Genomic DNA, 13,372 nt, shown 5'->3' with positions numbered 1-13,372 from the left:
CCTCTCAGTCTGCATCCCGCCCCCCTTCAACTCTCTGCTATGTCTCTCCACTGTGACAGCCGGCCGTGATTTTTTTATTTCTCCGGCAGAGCTTCACAATGTCAACCACACGAAATCTATACATTATATACACCACGTATGCTTCCACACCAAGCGCTCACTACTCCCCGCAACATCCCCATCAGTCCAGAGTTGTGGAGATAAAAGGGGCACCGCAGAAAATCACCTTGAGCCCGAAGGAATGGGGCAATGTAGGTCACTGCGATACCGGCGGCAACAGTGTGCATACTCACAATTTGTTCCTTTACTATCAGCAGAGGCTCTGGCCGCGGATCAATGACAACTGCAGTCTGTGCAAGCTATACCATGAAGCGGACAATCCTAGGAGGCTTCTTCAGTGCAAAGAGCCAGCGACGCCAAGGATACGACCCTAAAGGTGCGGCTGGTCCCCGCCGCTGGCATTGTCAAAAAACAAAAGAGCAGGAACGATCGCCAAATTAGCCGGGTCGGGTAATGACATCTGATTTCCGGGGATCCACACGCACCGGTTAAGAAATTATGGCATGTTACAAATTCTGCTGTGATAAGCGGAGCTGGAAAAGACCATTGTAGGAGCTGACGGAGGGGAGGCGTGTGGAGTCTTAAAGTTGCAGCTGTGCAATTCTCTTTTCTTTATGTGCAGACCTATAATAATACGACTAGTACTACTAATAACAACAACAATAATAAAAGTGTTCAGCGTGTTAAAATATTTGATTTAGCCTGCTACATTTAATAGGTGTAAGATTTTATTTCTGACTAAAATAAAACGTGAAAAAGCGAAATATCTTCAATGTATGCCAGTAAACTATGATAAAATATCTGTTAGTACTGAGAGTACTTCTGTAAAATGTAAAATAGCGTTCCGCCAACCAATTAGAAAGGGCAGGGGAAAGCTCCTTTTTTCAGTCAGGCAGATGCCACCAGAAGCGATGTTCACCTTTTCCAGCCACACAGATGGTCGTTGCCAGATTCCCAAACGCTGTAGTTGGGAGATGCTTGGGGTCAGCCACCACTGCCTTCAGTCCCGAAGGCTGTTTGTCCAATTACCTAGGAAACAGTTGTTGTCCAATACAAAAGCCATTAACATTTACACTAGCTTGTTTCTTTTCATCAGGGACTCTCTCACAGAATCAGATCATATAAGATTTTTAGTAATATTTTGTTCAAGAGATTGTAATAGCTGCTTGTAGAAAGACACTATATGTTAAAAAAAAAAAAAAAACGTTCTTAAAAAATGCAGGGAAAGGTGGGCTAAGTAAAAGTTACCACGGGGTTACAACAGCTTGATAAAAACAATAAAAACTAGGTTTGATTGAAAGTGAAATATAAATACTGGATTTGTTATATATATAAAAAAAATATGACTGTGCAACTAAGTACAGGTGATTTTAAACGCAATAAATAATGATGAATTAAAAGAAAATTAAATGGTGAGTTTAAACGATGGAGAGACTTGAGAAGAATCTAACTTATTTAAATGTTTTTTTTTTTTTAAAGATGGTTAAAAAAGAGTGGAACAGATAAAATATGTATTAAATAGATGTTATTATAGATAACATTAATACAGTTTTGTCTTTAATATGGTACTGTAACATAAGGTTTTGGTTCACATATTTGTGATCTTTATGTGAATTTAAACCTGTAACGGGTCATTATTTTTTAAGTAAAAGAAACGTGGAGTAAATTTTGAAATAATATTTAAAGACGACACTGCAAAAACAGTGTTGGTCTTCATTGTTGTAGTAAGTCTTAGTGTTCATTGTGCAGTAGCACTTTACACAAATAAAGATGCTGTTGATTTTCAGCACTCACATGTATTCAAGATGACTGGATGTCCATATACATTTGACCAATCATGAGTCTATGAGTCACTGTTTTAAACTCCCTTATATTTATTTTCACATTTACAATAATTATAATTATGGTGATGTTGTTACTATTATTGTATTATTACTATTGTAACACTACAAAACATCTTAAGAACTATTGGGGCTTGATAGAGCAAGCACAAAAATAGGATGAAATGGTACATTCCAGCTCATATTTTCATACATAGTGGAGAGTGTTTTTGCTATTCAATTATTAGCTTTTACGATAAAAAATAAAGAAAGAAAGAAACTAGGACATACCTGGGTTGTGGTACCGCATTATACTGTACTATAGTTCTTTCCTACACGTCTTAAAGTCTGTAATTCCCATAAAATGGTTTAGAAAATCAAACCACTGGAATAGGGTCTGTTGGTCAATCCAACATGCTAGGTCAAAATAACCCATAGAGGTTTGTCTATATTTGACCCAGCCCTCTGCTGCACAAACAAATCAAAATGTGTGTGTTTTGTGTGTATTTAATTTAAACCTTTATGTCTTGTTTGGGGTCAGAAATGCTGAGAGGTTCTTTCCCATTGTTGAGGCTTACTGACAAAAAAGATGAATAATAAAAACTAAACACAGGCACTGAATTTCTCCATTATTTTCTACTTGTCTATGTACACTGCTGTGTGCTGCAGGCTATAAAACAGTGGGCATGGATTTCTTGTGATTGAATATATAGAAGCCAGTCTAAATATGGACAAGCAATAACAGGGATTAAAATGGCCAATACTTTGAAATATCAGCAAAGAAACAAAGACAGAAATGTTTTAAATTATTTCATAATATTTTAATAGATTGAATGTAGATGAATATTTCATTATATTTTAATAGATTTAAGGAGATCCCATTTATTCTTAGCAAGTGTGGCAGGGTGGTGCAGTGGTTATCCTCTTGTCTCACACAAAAGAGTAAAAATGGTTGTCTGCCTAGCTGCATTAGCCCTGCAATAGACTGGTTACCTGTCCAGTAATTAACCTGGACCAAATGGCATAGCCTCCATAAATAAGAGTGTGAAAAAACTGAGTACAGTGGAATCAGTTTGAAACGATCTGAGCTTTACAGCATGGTGTACTATTCTACTGGAAGCAGCAGTGTGCACTTTACACTGTAGTATTGAAGGGTTGGACATGGTAAGCAACAGGTGTGACATTTAACTGTCACTCAGTTGGTACTGTGGGACCCAAAGTGTACCAAGAAAATATCCCATACATCATTCCACCACAACCTGAACATTTCATAGAGCGCAGGATGGATCCATACTGCATGTTGGTGACATTAAATTCTGACTATTGCAGTAGCAATGTTTTTCTGGTCTCCTGGTGTCCATTTCTGGTGATTAAACCTTTTGCGACATCATAGATTCTCTACTGCATACCTTGGTTGTAACAAGTGGTTAGTTGAGTTACTGTTACTTTCTGATCAGCTCTAAGTAGTCAGACTATTTTCCCCTGACCTCTGACATCAACAAGGCATTTTCAGCCAGAGAACTGCAGCTCACTGGGTATTTTCTGCTTTTCAGACAACGGTCTGTAAACCCTAGAGATGTTTCATGAAGGGACAATCCCAGTAGATCAGCAGTTTCTGAAACATTCAGGTCGGCCGGTCTCCAATCAACAACCACATTCAGAGTTGTTTAATCATCTTTCTTCCCCATTCTGATGCTCTGTTTGAACTTCAGTGGGATGTCTTGAACATGTCTACATGCCTAAAAGCTGAGTTTCTGATATGCAATTGGCTGATTAGATTTTTGCATTAAGAAGCAGTTGAACAAATATTACTAATGAAATGGTTGGTGAGTGCGTCTTGTTTTATGTATCATATCACAGATGATAAGAGCCAATAACAAAGATATTCTGATGATATCTGCTACATTATGTTTTTGTTAATTATTACAAAATGCTATCGCTATTTTGTAATAAAAGTTTACTTACTGGTTTGTGAACCTATTGTCAAACCCAGGTCTTCTTATAAAGAAGCTTAGTCAAAGCAGTTGGTGTAAACAGATACACAGATACCCACAAAGTGTCCCATTCTAAGCTTATTCTATTTTAACCCAAGCCACAGTTTTTTAAAAATAGTTTGATATTTATAAAGATGTACTTTATGGTATTTTTTAAACTGTTTTAGAAAGTTAAATAAACTTCAGATGCTTTTCATAATAACAATCAGATAATTCTGTAAAAATGGCAATGGGATTTAAATTTTTTAAATGTCAAATATTTTAACTGAACACTGTCTGAGAACTCTCTTTCCTACTGCTTTTTCACTAAGGCTCTAACTTTCTCTCACAGCAGCAGTGTGGGCCCGTGACAAATTGCTGCCTGTAGACTGCCCAAAGATTAATGCCACTGTCCATGGTGCTGAATTCTGTATGCTTCTTGTATGTGCTGTACTGTGCTGCAGGCCTCTTAAAAAAGGTATACTAACACCCCCACACCCCCTCCCCAAAGTGTTGCAAAACAGTTGTTTCCCTGGATTATTACATTAGATCTATAATCATGTCTCTTGAAAAGCACCAATGTTTCTGTTCACAGGAATTACAGTCCCTGGATTCTGGGAAAAGGTCCATTCTGGAAGATTTATCTCTCGGCTGCCAGTCACTGGCTTGGATATTTAATTAACATACGTTGTGCACTAGCTTGGTGTTTGCTGTCTCGTTTTGGTCTTTAGCTGGCACTAAATCCCACCTGGGAGAATGCTGTCAGATGCTTCTTTTCTCTGTTGTAGCCCCAACTTGCTTCCCCCTCCTGTTCTTTTCCTGTTGTCTGACAAATTAGCAAAACAGACACAGAGCTAAGTGGTGGGGTGGAGTGCTGGCTCTTTTCTCAAGTGAAAAAAAGTACACCATGATGACAAAACTCAGCAGTAACCATCAGGGCTGTAAAATGAAGCCAGCTAACAAGTGCCAAAAAAGTGCAATTCTTTGAGTGGCCACTAGAGGCTGGTTCCAAAAAAGAAGTCAAACTATAAAGTTGCTGTAAAGTCGCTTATTTCCCAATTTATAACAATTCTGATTAATGGAGGTTTTTTTTTTTTTTAAAGATTACCTAAAATCTTACTAAGAATTAAAATTTATTTACATTTACAAAGTTCGGGTCATAGTTACTGTGACAGACAGCTGTGTGTTAGTGGACTCTGTGAACTGAGGGGTGAACTTCAAAGATCAATAGGTTTGCTATTCATGTTTGTCTTGTTGGGGCTTTCTGGAGCAAAGAAAAGCATTGCTAGCATTTTCTAATAACTTCAGACACCTTTTTTTTTTAATCCAAATAATGATAATATTTGGTCATATATCCAAATATAATCATATCTGGCACACCAAAATCCAACTTATAACACTGCAGCTTCACAGTCCCCTTGTTGTCATCACAGTGGTGTGTGTGCTTTGAATCCATGGCCAGAAACAGAACAGTCTTTATTTTTCATCACTCAGCTTTGAGTTCGATTAACCTTATTGTGAGAGTCTCAGATGGTTTTTGGCGAGATAGTAAATACTGATCGTTCCCCATGATGATTAGAATGACAACAATATCATTCAGTCCCTGTTTATAATGCAGCTGAGTGTTCGTATAGCATACCACCCACTATATTGACCTGCCATGTGCGTGTTCTACAGTGTTGAATCACTCAGTCATATCATATTAATTTCCCCTGAGAAGTCAGTATAGGCCTCTGCATATGAATGACTATAATGCAGCCAGGTGATGAAAATGAAAACATTTTCATATCCGAATGCCCTGAAGCTAAGAATTCCCATATATTGACTGGTTTGACTCAGAGACTCTTGCACCATCAAAGCTTAACACTAGGATTTGTAAGGCGGTTCTTTTGACTGCACAATCTGTGGAAATGAAGCTAAAATAGGCACCAGTTAAGAAGCAATGATCAAAGTGATAAGGGAATCAAGAAGAAGCTATAAAAAGGCACCTATAAAAAGAAAAGAGACCTATGACGCTGCTTCAGTCTGATCCTCCTCCTCATAGCTTGACACGCTCAATGTTTGAATGTCATTAAGCAAGTCATCCCCTCCCCCCTTTCGTCATGCAAATGGACCTCTTTTCACACGCGGAGATTTTGCATGCAAATCTCACATCAAAATCTCAATGATCTCAGAGGTTAAGCTGCTGAGGTCCTCACAGCCAATTAAAAAGACACACACACTCACTCCTTTAGCTAGAGAAATGCTGATGCAAATATTTGCTGAGGATGATGGAGGGACTTTGCGTTGTGGTTAAAATTACCAAGTAAATGTTAAGTCAAACAGCTAGCAATACGATGTGACAGCTGAGAAAGTGCTCTCATAAACCCGTGGGAGAGATGTTGGTGTATTGTTTTGCGGAACGCCCTGCCTCTCCAGGTTGTTTCAGTGGATCAAAGCAAATGTGTACTCTGAAGCCTGACATTATCCCCTTCTGTTAACATGTCCATGTCCACATATCCATCATCTCAGCCTCCAGTCTGCCTCCCTTCAGGGCCTAAAATCGCATCTTATGATTTATCTGTCTGAAGAAACACATATCAGCATATTTCAGTTGCAGTCTGTACAAATCCAGAGCTGCCAGGGCTCTTTGTGACTTTCTGTCTGTCTCTATAAATGAACCAGTTTACCGACCTCTTGCTGCTTGATACTCTGATATCAGAGATTAGTTCAGTCGACCGCGGTGTGAGCTGCATTACAGAGACAGAACGGAGCGGGATTACAGGTATCTGGAATCCTGTAAATCTTTATGTCTGCCTCATGATAAGGCGATATCATTGCACTTTAGCTCAGGCCTCCTCTGTCTGTCAGGTTGAAAGCTGACCGACTGGATTCAACGGTTACCCACGTTAACTGTTGATTCCAGATCTTTTTATGCCTACATTTGGTTTGTCTGAGCATGCTTTGAATATCTAATTATTTCATAATGAACAAAAATTGGTTAAACAGCTACTCAAAAATATGCTTGTTCGGACATAATGATAAATAGCAGAAGATGAGCCCTTTGGGCCCTTTAGACCCCAGTCACACAGTCTTGGAGACCAGTCAGTGATCCCCTGGCAACCACTGGTTGCTATGGAAAGTTGGTTGTAAATAGGTGCACAATCCTGTTGCCATGATCGCCTGTGAAATACTGCATAAAAAACAGACTTTTCTGCAAACACAGCAGCATTCTTGCAAAAAATGCAATCACAAGAGGTTTTTAGTGCATCATCTTTGTGAGAGCCTGCAACCTCATGCAAACCACTCACCAACCAGCTGGCAAGTGGTTTTGAGTGGTTCCTATAAGTGACCAGAGGCTGGCAGGAGGTTGCAAGCCAATCTCTATTTCTGTGTGACTCAGTTTATTCCTAATTATCTGTTTTTCCAGTATAGTGGTCATGCATATAAAGGGCACTGTTTTTATGTACTGCGATGCCACAAAATTACAGAGCATATGAACGACTAAGTGTTAAAAAATCCTGAATTTAATTTTATAATATGGGCCAAGCACAACACCCTTGAAGACTCTTGAAGACTAGACCGACTTAGAGTACAAGCTGGCATTAAATCCATGCCACAGAAAAGGGGTGAAATCCCACCTTAAACTTTTTATTATACCATATCACTATAAAAACCACACGGTGCTAGATTTATACATGACTGTATAAACATGCCTGCGTACGGAGCTCCTTCTCCCTCACACACCAACAGCTGACAATGATTCATGCAGCAATAAGACTTAACCTGTGCTCTATGCTGTGTAACAATTCCTACCATAACAATTATACCACCACTAACATATGCTCCCATTCCTTTACAGGTTATGTGATTCATCTTATTAACATTCATTGTAGGTGCAGATGGGGGACAGCAAAAATTATGGTCATGCTCACATTTACAACTTTTATGAGTGGCTATTATTTTAATCCCAAACACTCATGCCAATGACAAAAAGAGGAAATGTCTTTAACTTGGACGCCAAACCATTTGAATAAAGAACATCCAGGCTGAGTGGGCTTCTTTTTAAAGCAGAATGCAGGTTTATGTAAGGATAAAGGGTTTGTCGGGATAAGCAAATCACAGTAATTTCCATGCAAGATAAATAGTCCCATTTCTTTTGCATGCAAGAATAGTCTACTTTATAAAGTATGTTCCTACTAACATAAGTGATGTTCGTTAACTAAAATATTATGTCAAAGAACCGACAGGATGACTAGAAAGCAGGATAAAAAAGCTCAAAATGAGCGAGAGAGAAACAAACACAATCACCGAGCTGGTCTGGAAACAGCACCATTGCAGGGTTTTTTTCTCTTAGTCTTTGTTTGCCATTAAGGTGTAATTTACAGTGGAGAAAACTAAGATGTCTCCATTACTCCCCCCAGCCCCCATTTTTTTTAAACATTCCAAATGTACTGAGAAATGTTTGCTAATATTTCTTGATGCAAGCTGTGAAGAAAGCATACAATGAAATGCAAATATAGAGGAAACAAATGCTCATCGTGGCAAACCTGTGTAGGTGTGATGTAGTTCATCGGATGCTGTGGGAAGTAGATCTCCCTTGAATATGTGAGTGAGGTGTGTGAGTACCTGTATACTAATATAGCCACAGTAAAGTACAACCAACACCTAGCAAGTTTTAATCACACGATACATATAAATATCGATGCAGATGAACCATTTTCATGCGGCAAGTTCGTCTTTGTCCAATGTAACCTTTTTTTTATTTTAATGTTAGATGACAAAATAAAGCTGCAGCATTATTAGCTGATGCTAGCACTGCCTAGTTGCTTGGTTTGCAATACATTTTCCTTTAATATTTAATCGGATTCAAAGTTATGCTAGCAAAATAATCTTAAAGCTAAGTATGGTTACCAGAAAAAGTGAACAGCTGACTGCCTGCAGTGTCTTTTAATACATTTGAAAGTGAGCACCCACCTGTCATTAATGCTAGTTAGCTAGCTTTAGCAAGGCTAAATCAAAGTAGCCCAGATATGGTTTAGGGCCAAAAAGTAAAAAGGTAGATTCCTATATTTAAACATTATGTTTTAAGTCTAGAACTTTGCTTATTAATTCAAAAGGTAAAACAAAATTGCAGCAATGAAACAACAAATATGTTTATTTTAATAACAATGATGAATCGCTGCGATTTTGGATGTTATTGTTGAACTGAATGATACTCACTGGTGCATTGCTTGATTGACAGGTTCTTACAGCTGTGTGTGAGATGAAAGTGTTGCTTGTGCTATTGAAACTGTATTATCCAAGTCTTTTCATATTGTTGACTCTGCAAACCATGTCATTTTAACACACTATTATTGTTATTGTTATTTCTTCATCTAAACAGTTACTAGTATGTTCCTACCACTTATTAACAGAATACTTGATTTGTGCCTCTCCCTCTAACATTAACACCCAAAGTCTTTTTTTTTTTTCATTTCAAATTCGTCATTCACCATGTGAATTCTTGAGCTATGACTAAAAACATGGTCATAACTCAAGCAGCACATTTTGCAGACTACATGTCAAGGTGTCCTTGGGCCACGACCAGCAAAAATAGCCTCTCATTTTTCATTGGTGTGTGATCTTCAGCACTGTGGAAAAGTCTCAAGCCACTCCTCATTTCTTTGTATTTTGCTTCCAAGGAGCCAGACTTTCTTGTAATTTTTCAAAGTGTTCTTGAGCAGTAGTTCTCCAGGCTTTCTGAAGGTCTTTCAAAGTTCTTCTCTCAACAATACCGCTTCACACTGACCTATAGCTCATTCAAGCATAAAAAAGACACACAACTCAAATAATGAACTAGTGTTGTTTCTCAAGGCAATTAAACAAAGAACCACTTTAAAATTTTATCCTTAGGCACTAGGAGTACGTTACAAAAATACTATGTTTAAAATTGCCAAAGATAACACAGTCTGACATTGTGCCATTAGCCAAAAACTATACATTGATATACTGAGATGTTGGCATATCTTGAAATGGTGTGAGGTATGTCTTCAAAGAAAAAATAGGAAACTAAGGGAAGTGGAGGACAATGGATGGGTGTAATAACAGCAGATGAACAGAATCTGAAAGTCTTGTCCTCAAAAAATAGGAAAAAATCCAGCTGGACCTGGAACAAGATCTTGGAGATGCATCTGACACTTGAACATGGCTTTCGTAGAGCTCATTCTACTATAACAGCTCTTCTTAATAATAATGGATTGCATTTATATAGCGCTTTTCAGGACCCCTCAAAGGGCTTTACAATACCACTATTCATTCACTCTCACATTCATGCACTGGTGAAGGCAAGCTACAGTTGTAGCCACAGCTGCCCTGGGGCAGACTGACAGAAGCGAGGCTGCCATATTGCGCCATCGGCATCACCAGTAGGCGAAGTGTCTTGCCCAAGGACACAATGACCGAGACTGTCCGAGCTGGGGCTCGAACCGGCAACCTTCCGGTTACAAGACGAACACCCACCTCTTGAGCCACGATCGCCCCAGTGTCCACTGGCATTTTGATGTCAAGTGGTGCAGGAGAACATTCTGTTTTGCTGCTGTTGGACCACATGGATGATACTTTAAGCGCTTTGAATGCTCAGAAGAGTACAAAAGCGCTATATAAGAACCAGTCCATTTATCATTTACCATTACTGTTGCTCGTCACATTTTGCTCGATGGGCTGAGATACTGGGTGGGTGTAACTTGGTTTTCTTTGGACTGGTTGGAATCATACCTTGTTCTGTGGCTGTTTCTACAGGTCTTCCTCCTCTTCTCTTTCCTGTGGTGTATTGGGGCACTTCTTGTTTCTGCTCCCTTTCCAGCACATTTTGATCAACTTTAAGGGCATTTTTATCACTTCTATGCAGATGACATCCAATTACATATCTCTTGTAAACCCCAATATGTTTCTAAGCTACAGATCGTGAGTGGTACAAACTCTGTTTGCCTCATATACTATATTTCTATGTGTTTTTGCACAGAAATAATTTGTTCATCCCGGATTCTATTTGTTCCAGATTATTATAGGTTTGGTTTTTAGTTTAGTTACTTCTAGGTTTATATTCAAATCTCTCTCTGTCATACACTTCTTTTAATTCTACTTCTACCCTTTGTTCTGCTTCCCACCCTGTGTCACACACAATTAATCTTCGTATATATGCCACCAGTTGTTTACCACAAACTTATATCTAACTTAGTTAGATTATCTATTTAGCGTTCCCAGTATTCTTTGTATTTTTTTTGTTTTTCATATTATTTCATTGAGTTCTCATTAGTTTGATTTGTTTCCTCCCTTTAAAAGCAGATCTGAAAAAATCCCACCAATCATCCAAAGTTTTACTGCAATAACAAGATTTGAAAGGACAAAAAAATCAAAGTGAATTTACTCTTTGATCACAAAATGTTAAAATTATTTGGCAAATGACATCAATTTTGTGATTTTGCCTCTTTGCCTCCTGCTGCGTTTCCTCCCTTGAGATGCTCTATTAACAGCTGCTTTCAGCTGCTCCTTGTTCATGGGTCTTTTTCTCCATTCAGTTTATCTTCAGTAACTGAAAAGCATGCACTATTGGGTTAAGCCTTCAAGGTCAGGTGACCAACTTGGCCTTTAAAGAATATCCCTAAAGAAACTGTTAAACAATATGCTGTGCCAATTTTGAATCTGAGCAGAGAGTATTGTCTTGTTTACGTCAGAATTCATCCTGCTACTCCTGCTCTAGTTGGAGAAATTCTCTCCAGGAAATCCTATAATGGGCTTTATAACAATAAGATGGACAGACAGACAACCTGAAACAGGATCATATTGACCACAGCTAAAAATGGTGTGTCTGAGTGCCATATGACATTGGTGAACTTTTCCTTTGTTTGCACCTGACAGCAAAAAACTATATAAAACATGTCCATGCTGATAGCATTTCTTTACCTCAGCATATTTTACCTTTGGACCACTACTTTATTTAATCTGTCTTTTATGAGATTCTTCTCTAACATGTAAATGATAGCGTCTGAAAATTAATCTGAGACCAATCCATAGCTATTTGTCAAAGGCCAGCATTACATTTTTGAGATCATGCATGCCATTCTCATCATTCCTCACTGAAAGAAAGACAGGTGCAGCCAGAGTAGCCATTAAGTATTAATCGAGTGTGCTCCCTCACAATTTGAAATCCAATTGACTTTTTGTAGCACGGTGGCAGGAAGAGGGGGATAGAAGGATCGCTCTCACTGTTAGGAGAGACAGCTGTGTCTTGAACTGCGGCACATATCAGTGGCGCTTTCAGATGACAGCAGCCCTTGGCGGTATGTAGTGTTCACCAGGAGCAATTACAGTTTTATATGCCACCATATTTCTGTTCAAACTCTTATTTTAAATCCTTCTGGGGTTTTGATGTTGATACATCGAATTGATCCTGCATAGTCGCTGTTCGCATCTCAAACACACCAAAGGACACACTCTGAAACATGCTGGCAGTAGTTGTATGAAAAGAAAATAAATCTTCACTGTAGCTTTGAATGCTCTTAAAATGAAATTAAATGGAAAAATAGTAGTAAAAACTAGAGACATTAAAATAAAGGAACTCATTCGAAATATACAAAAATAAACTACTCTTTTGATTACTATGGATTATGTGAATCTAAAAGATGGGAATAAACACGTGTAATATTTAACCTGTACAATGCATGCAGATGCTCAAGCATGTACACACATGAACATAAATCAGAGCTCATTCACTCATGCTCTAGGCAAAGTAAAATCCCTTATCTTCTAAAAGACATTGCATGCAGTAGTATAATCCTCAGCTCTTACCATCACAAGATATTACCCATGATAAAATGTAGCAGTTTATCATATAGTTGCACCTGCTAAGACTAAAATAGTGGTAACTATTGAACCAAATGCAAACATTCACTTTTAGTAACATTAATAAAACCAGTTTTAATATAAGTATGCATAAATCATATCATGTGCCATGTTTGTGACTATCGGTTGATGTGGACGACATTGAGATCAGCTTATCTGCTGGAATTGTGGCTGACCTTTACTTTGCGGCCTCCCATTCAATAAGTCTACTGCCAGTTTAAAGAAACACATCCGCTATGAATCAAAGCAGCTGATACAAATACTGATGTGTTGGTGTGATTTGGCATTACCCCTCACTTTAGTGTAGTATCATAGGCCATTGGTAATAGCTTGGACATTAAGAAGGAAGGTGATGAATTAAACATGTTAAATTAAAGGTTTGCGCAGCCACTCTCCATAACCAACAACTTTTAACCAGTGTGCCCTTTGCAAAGCACATTAAAAGTTCTTGTAGAGACATTCAGTGGAATGTGAGCCTGACCTATGCGACTGATACATAACACCGAACACTAATCCGAGCTAATTTTTCATGTACTACAGTCTGGTGTTTTACCCAGTTGATGATGAAATCTGTGGTTAGTAATAACAACATATCCAACGGCCCGTTTACACCTTCACTGCATTCTTTCTTTCCCCATCTCATTCCAGTGATGCCTT

At 38.4% G+C, this 13,372-nt stretch overlaps 1 protein-coding gene across 4 annotated transcripts in view; it reads right to left on the bottom strand.

Moving 5' to 3' along the window:
* Positions 1–536, bottom strand: part of ppfia2 (PTPRF interacting protein alpha 2) — a 188,181-nt gene extending 187,645 nt beyond the window's left edge. For all 4 annotated transcript variants that reach the window (XM_080886013.1, XM_080886014.1, XM_080886016.1 and 1 more), the window contains exon 1: positions 294–536. The gene's annotated coding sequence lies outside the window, so the exon portion shown is untranslated. The remainder of the gene's footprint in view (positions 1–293) is intronic.
* Positions 537–13,372: the final 12,836 nt, after the last annotated feature.

The sequence above is a fragment of the Rhamphochromis sp. 'chilingali' genome (genome assembly GCF_963969265.1).
Source record: "Rhamphochromis sp. 'chilingali' genome assembly, chromosome: 7".
Lineage (NCBI taxonomy): Eukaryota > Metazoa > Chordata > Actinopteri > Cichliformes > Cichlidae > Rhamphochromis > Rhamphochromis sp. 'chilingali'.
The sequence above is the reverse complement of the archived record's forward strand: the minus strand, read 5'-3'. Positions and strand labels throughout refer to the sequence as shown.